Genomic DNA, 7,703 nt, shown 5'->3' with positions numbered 1-7,703 from the left:
GGACAGGAGAAATTCTAACTGCAAGGGTGCAAATGATGATAGGAATGGGAAAGAAATTCTTGATTAAATACAAGAAATACAGTGTATTTACAGTTATTCGTGTGTTATAATATCGTAGTCTTATTTCTTTCTATTAAGGCATTTTTCCTTATTAATCCATTGTATTATGAGAGCTCAACATGTACCATCATACTTTCAACTTTTCTAGACTTTTTGGTCATGTTTAAACTTCGCTTTCACTGTACCTTGTGTCGTGCTTAGCACGGGCCGAAGACGTATATATATATATATATATATATATATATATATATATATATATATATATATATATATATATATATATATATATATATATATATCTTTTTTCTTAAAGTGGTTGCGTGCATTTCACGAACATTTTTTTTCTGGCATGTGAAAAAGAGCCTGGCTTCGACCGTAAAGTTCAATTGCCTGATCCACATCCTTTCCCACCGGTCTCCTTCCTCCATTAGGAATGGCAGGTCATGTTTATAGACTTGCCATAACTCTTTGTAGCCTGCCAACTGCCCCATTAATACAAGTACCCACGTTTTAGAGAGAATACAACTGATCTCCACGTATCTTTTCTCATTTCCCAATAAACAGCCATAGACGATTTTTTTTCTTTCGACCGTTCCATTCCCTCTATCTCTCACCGCTTACTCCTTCCTTCGGATGGATCTGATAGACAAACCTTCCCGTTTAACTCATTCATGAAGACTCCACCACCCCGACACTCCATCCACCTCGCTCAACCTCTGCAACTCCATCCCTTGCCACCTATTTTATTTCTCAGTCTGTTTACGACTATACTACTTCTTCCTAGAAATCCTAAAATTGATCAATCAGTTTTTCAGATTTTTGCAAAAGGTTTGATTTTGACCATCTCAAATTGATGGCCTTTGAAGTTTACTTCTTCTTCTTCTTCTTACCTTCTCTTATTTGACCAGGAATTCACCTGTGTCTCATCCTTTTTAACATGTAGTCACAGCGAGTTCTACCATCTGAGTAATTTTTTGGGGGAAATCACGAAGAAGAAGTGATATGGAAATGAAAACAAAGATGCAGCTATATGCTTGTTGGAGACATTTCATGGCAGTAAGCTTTCTTAACCTCAATTTCTAGCACGAACAAAATTTGTTGTTACTTTGACATCTAATTGGTTGTTTTTCATATTTCTTTTCAAGATGTTTCTTAGCTCTGTGAAAAGGCTATGATTCTTCAGAAACCCAAATCAAACGAACCCATAATCAAACAACCCCATAAGAAGTCATGATTTTGGGTTGTTTATGTTCTTGATGTTGATTTATTTCTTGATTTCATTAATAACCTAAATTCAATATCCCAGACTTCGGCTTGGTTTCATTCAAAGAACCATTCATGAATTTTGTGTTTAATAGACAGCTTATTCGAAATCAGTTTTCAAAAAAATTTAAGTAATCTTTATTTCTAATTAAATTTTGATTTAAATTTGTTTGTATATTTGAAACTTCCATTTTTCGTTGTGGTTTATGGATGGAATTGTGCATGGAGATCCAAAATCACAAAATCTCCTACTTTCTTGAAATGATGGCAATTGAACATTGAAGATTGCAATTCTCATGTGCGTTAAGAGAGTTGTTTGTGAGGTGTATTCAAACTATGTTTCATCCAACCAAACGTGCCCTTATAATCGTTATATATGTTATATTAGAATGTGACTATTTGTGGTTTAGTTTCTTTTTATCCTCAAAGCTAACATTTGCCTTCATTTTTCTATGTATTGATTCTAATATTGCAATTGTAAAGATACAGACAAATATATATATCAAAATAACTCTTTGATTGATTGGAAATATAACTCAAAACCAATTACATATATATGTGTATATGTCTATGTATGTTGCTGTGTTTTTGGTGTGTTTAACCCTCTTGGTAATACACTGAATATATAGGATTGATAGAATCATTTTAATCCTATAATTAATACACATGAGACCCAACCACTTGTTGGTGTCCCTTACTTTGTTCCAGGAATCAAGTTTACTTTTAGGAGTGGAAGACATGGGTGGAGGGAAATGATGACTTATGATTCCAACAATCACCCCCGAATCTCTAAGTCCTTCTAGAGATTCCCGATCACCGCCAATCTTTAAGTCCTTCTAAAGATGTCTTCAATCCCGATCAAGTCCCACATTGTCTTGAACTTGGTTCGAGCCAATGGTTTTGTGAGAATGTCTGCCTTTTGTTCATCACCTGGAATGTATTTCACCTCCACTTGTTCCTTTTCAACACACTAACGAATGAAGTGAAACCTCGTGTGAATGTGTTTGCTTCTTCCGTGAAAAACAGGATTCTTCGTGAGTTCGATAGCTGACTTGTTATCAACTCTTAGGACCACCTTCTCTTGTGCTTTGTTCATGATTTCGCCTAGCAAATCTTGAAGCCATATTGCTTGACATGCAGCCGTAGTTGCAGCCATGAACTCCGCCTCGCAAGATGATAAAGCAACAGTATCTTGCTTTTGAGAACACCATGTTATTGGAGACAACCCATAGTAGAAAATGTGACCGGTTGTGCTTCTTCCGTCGTCCGGGTCGACATTGTGACTACTATCGCTGTAACCAATGATCCGGTTTTGCCCCATCCTCTCGTACTTGATTCCATGTGACGTTATTCCACGTAAGTACCTTAGGATGTGTTTGATTGCAACACCATGTGATTCTCTTGGATCTTGCATGTATCGACTAACAACTCCAACCGCATATGCCATATCGGGTCTTGTCTGCAAGAGATATCTAAGGCATCCTACCAACTTTCGGTATTGTGTCGGGTCGATTTCGGGTTCATCTTCGGCCTTCGACATTTTGGTTCCTGGATCCATGGGAATGTGGGTAGGATTGCAATCATGTAAACCGGCTTCCTTCAGAATGCGTTGTGCATACGCTTCTTGGTTTATTGTAATCCCCGATTCATCCTGTTTGACTTCAATGCCCAGGTAGTAAGTTAATCTTCCAAGATCAGACATCTCGAAGTTCTTGGACATTTCAAATTTTAACCTTTTGATCATGCTCAAATTTGTACCTGTGACAAACAAATCATCAACATAGATTGCTAAAATTAGCAAGTTGGATCCTTCGTTCTTCCGGTACACCGATGGTTCTTTCATGAACTTGTGAAATTTCATTCCTTTCAAAATCCCATCAAGTTTTGTATTCCATGCTCTCGGTGCTTGTCTAAGACCATATAGTGCTTTTGAAAGACGGTACACCTTGTGCTCGTCGCCTTTCCTTATATAGCCTTCCGGTTGATACACATAGACGGTTTCTCTCAACTGTCCATGTAAGAAAGCTGTCTTGACATCCAAGTGGTGAAGCTCCCATCCATTGGTAGCGGCTAAGGCAATGAGAAACCGTATGGTTTCGATGCGAGCTACCGGAGCAAATACTTCTTGAAAGTCAATACCAGGTTGTTGTACGTACCCTTTAGCAACCAACCTCGCCTTCTGTTTGTTTATGGTGCCATCTGCATTTTTCTTCAGCTTGAACACCCATTTGAGTCCAATGGGCTTCACCCCCATAGGTTTGTTTACGAGAGACCAAGTATTATTCTTGTTGATTGAATTGATCTCTGTATTCATGGCTTTGACCCACTCTGGTTCTTTCTTCGCCTCTTCAACCGATACCGGCTCGTCATTGGTTGCTAGGAGAAGTTCTTCAATTTCATCAACATAAAGTACATAATCTCGTAATCGAATTGGAAGCACCTTTTGTCTTGTGGGCCTTTGGTTTTGAACATTGTTCACGTTGTTGTTGATCGGACTTGGTTGCTCATTTTCTTGTACCTCCACTCTGTATTCAATCTCGTGATCCGATTTGTTTGGTTCGTTGTTTACATCGTTTCCTTGGTTGTTGTTTGCCTTATCTTCTGGTAAATCCCATGGTACTATGAATGATCCTGGTTCTTCATTGTCAGGTGTAGCTTCGTTAACCCAATTCCATCCTTTGGTTTCATTAAAAATAACATCTCGACTTACGATTATTTTTTGTGTAACCGGGTTAAATAACCGATAGGCTTTTGTACCCGGTTCAGAACCAAGATGAACCAATGGTCTTGATCTTGCATCCAATTTTTTCACGTTTACCGGTTCAACTTTTGCATACGCTAAACACCCAAAGATGCGTACGTTCTCCAAATTAGGTTTTCTTTTATACAACTTCTCGTACGAAGTTGTATCACCAAGTACTCTTGTGTAAACACGGTTGATTAGGTTTGCGGAATGTTTTACCGCTTCTCCCCATAGATAGTTTGGAACATGCATCGCCTTCATGATACTTCGTGTCATGTCCATAAGTGTTCTGTTTCTTCGTTCCACAATACCGTTTTATTGTGGTGAATATGGGGCGGTAAGATGGCGTTTGATTCCATTCATATCACAAAAGGAATTAAAATCGAGCGAAGTAAACTCACCTCCTCGATCACTTCGAAACACCTTTAAAGACTTTCCGAGCTCATTCTCCGCCAAAGCTTTAAATTTTTTGAAGTGTAAAAACGCCTCATTTTTCTCTTTTAAGAGAAAAATCCACATATACCGTGAAAAATCGTCAATTAGTGTGAAAATGTATCGATTTTGACCCTTCATTGACGGTGTTATCGGACCACATAAATCACCGTGAACTAGCTCCAATGGTCGTGTTCCTTTGTACGTCGTCATTAATAGAAATGACTTTCTTGTTTGCTTGCCCACCAAGCAAGATTCACACAATTGATTCTCACTGTCAAAATAGGGTAACCCTTTGACTAGACCTTTCTTGGACATCTTTTTCATTGACTCGAAATTTATGTGTCCAAGTCTTGCATGCCAGCGCCACGTGTCTTCACTTAGTCTTGAATGAAGGCAAATAGGTACTCCAATGGGCAACTGTATTTTATAGAGGCGGTTTGGAGTTCTTTGTACCATCATTAATAAGCAGTTGTCGGCATCATGCATTGTCAAATAGTTGTCTTTCATCCGAATATCGCACCCGGCTTCGGTTGCTTGTCCGAGTGAAAATATTATTTTTCAAATCCGGAATGAAATAAGTCTCCGTTATCAATCGTTGTTGCCCCGATTTTCCTTGGAAAACAATTGAGCCTTTCCCTTTTATTTCGACACACGAATTATCACCGAATTTGACCTTTCCGGTTATTCCTTCGTCGAGTTCGGAGAAAAATGAACGATTTCCCGTCATGTGATTACTTGCCCCGTTGTCTAAATACCACACATCGTTTTCTTGTGAGTTGTATCGAGACGGTATCACCTTCTCTTCGTTCAAAAATACGGACTCGTGTAGAAATATTGTTTCATCGGCATCGTCGTGTTCAGTAAAATTACTTCCTTGGAATTTTTGGGTTCGGTCCGGACATTTGGATGCGTAATGGCCCGATTTATCGCATCTGTAACAAATAATTTTTGACAGATCCTTTTTCGGGTTACGGTTCGAGTCGGAATTGAAATTGGGCTTGTTTTTGGGCTTATTAGGGTTTTGGGCCGAACTGGGCCGGTTTCCACTTGGGCCTGACCCATTGGATCCTGCTGACCCGGATCCTCCACCCAACCCGGATCCATTCCGATTAAAACCTCCTGAGTCGGAGCCATTTGAACCCTTCCCCTTTTTTCCCCAATTCGTCTTCCCCGACGATCCAGAGCTTCCACCGCCATCACTTCTCCATCCACCACCACCACTCGTTCTAGCCATCAACGCCTTTTGTTGCCCGTCTCCGCCTTCATCTGCTTTGATTCTTTCTTCATACGCTTTCAGACGCCCTACGACGTCATCGAAGGTTACTGTCTTCAAGTCTAGTACTTGCTCGAGGGAGGCAACGATTTGTATGAATCGATGAGGTACCACCGTCAAGAGTTTCTTCACGAGTCTCGTTTCTCCGATTGGTTCTCCCAGTGACGCTGACTTCGAGGCGATTCCAGCGAGTTTTCCGGCGAAAGCGTCTATCGTCTCTGTCTCCTGCATCTTCAGTCGGTCTAGATCGGCGGTGACGGTTTGAAGTCGAGCTTCTTTTACTCTGTCGGGTCCAACATGTCGAGACTTAATAGATTCCCAGAGGACCTTTGCTCTATCGACGTCCCCTATCTGCATTATCAGGCTCTCAGGGATTGCTTGATACAGCAATCCCATGGCAAGGTAATTTTTCTCTTCATTCTCTTCTCCTGGTTCAATTACTGACCAGCTTCTATGTATTCGCAGGACTACTTTCATACGGAGGGACCAGACCATGTAATTGGTCTGGTTTAGCATTGGGCAAGCGACTGTGGTTGTTCCGACTTCTTTGATTCTCGTCGGAGGAGCAGCAGCACCCCCACTTCCATCATCTTCAATATCGGACATTTTAAACAGATAAGCTTCCTTGATTTCTCAGTTCCCCTTGACTGATTTCAAGGCTCTGATACCAATTCTAATATTGCAATTGTAAAGACACAGACAAATATATATATCAAAATAACTCTTTGATTGATTGGAAATATAACTCAAAACCAATTACATATATATGTGTATATGTCTGTGTATGTTGTTGTGTTTTGGTGTGTTTAACCCTCTTGGTAATACACTGAATATATAGGATTGATAGAATCATTTTAATCCTATAATTAATACACATGAGACCCAACCACTTGTTGGTGTCCCTTACTTTGTTCCAGGAATCAAGTTTACTTTTAGGAGTGGAAGACATGGGTGGAGGGAAATGATGACTTATGATTCCAACATTGATTAGGGCACAGATGAAGTCTTTAAAGAAATTGTAACAAAAGTTCAACAAGAAGACAATCTTACCATATAAGAGTTTTATCCTTTTCTATTAAATTTTTTCTTTTCATTATATTCATGATCTGTGAACTCCCTTATATCCATTTCATGATGTATATGTCACTCTTTGTGGTTATGTAGTTGAGCATAAAGCTATTGCTGACAGGTGATATGATAGCAACAATTTCAACTCCCAAGTCCTCTGCAAAGGTTCTGATTCTAGCTAAATCAAAAGGAACCACCATCAATGATATGGGCTGTAATTCCAAATCCAGTTCACAGAAGATGTTCTATGAAGTCCAAAATTCGTTCAATCCATCTTCCATAAGTAGCAAGCCAAAGCCGAAGCCGAAAATGGCAGTTCACAAGTAGATGCTAACAAGTTTCTTTAAAAGGATGATGATTCCTATGGAGTAAGCCCAAATGGTGATCTTCAATTTAAAATATTTTCTCAGATAGACTATCTCACTCGAGAACATTAGAATGATGATTCCGATGATGAGAAAGTATCAGCTGGCAAACAGGATGTGTTAATAGAGGATATCAGTCACATTCTTTAATAAACCAACATAAATCCCCTCTTTTTTAAAGATCTAATGTGGCATTCAGAAAGGAGTATGTCAAACTTCTTTTGTATATCAACGCGATTATATCTCCAGGTCATTAATTGGGCATGTTTCTATGACTTTTTGTAGTTTAGATGCAATTGAGCAAAGCAGGAAAACATCATTGCAACTTCGTTTTCGGGGGAATCTGCTAAATATGTTTTTAACTATCTGCAATTATCTATGATTTCGGCGTTTTTCTACCTTTCTGAACCTAGGAATCCGTTTAAAGTTTAAACTTTTAAAATCTATCAAGTTTTTTTTAATGAGTTCTATTTGCGTTAAACGCATAACAAATCTG

General features: G+C 39.1%; 1 long non-coding RNA gene across 1 annotated transcript; it reads left to right on the top strand.

The window, feature by feature from the left end:
- Window positions 1-611: 611 nt before the first annotated feature.
- On the top strand, window positions 612-7,486 carry LOC145163036 (uncharacterized). Its single transcript, XR_013739525.1, has 3 exons — window positions 612-888; window positions 1,004-1,116; window positions 6,766-7,486. It is a non-coding gene; the product is annotated as an uncharacterized LOC145163036 (long non-coding RNA).
- The last annotated feature ends 217 nt before the right edge of the window (window positions 7,487-7,703 follow it).

This window comes from Lactuca virosa, chromosome 3 (assembly GCF_052849685.1).
Source record: "Lactuca virosa cultivar CGN04683 chromosome 3, Lactuca_virosa_CGN04683_v6, whole genome shotgun sequence".
Taxonomy (NCBI): domain Eukaryota; kingdom Viridiplantae; phylum Streptophyta; class Magnoliopsida; order Asterales; family Asteraceae; genus Lactuca; species Lactuca virosa.
Note: the sequence above shows the minus strand (reverse complement) of the source record. Positions and strands in the feature narration are given on the sequence as shown.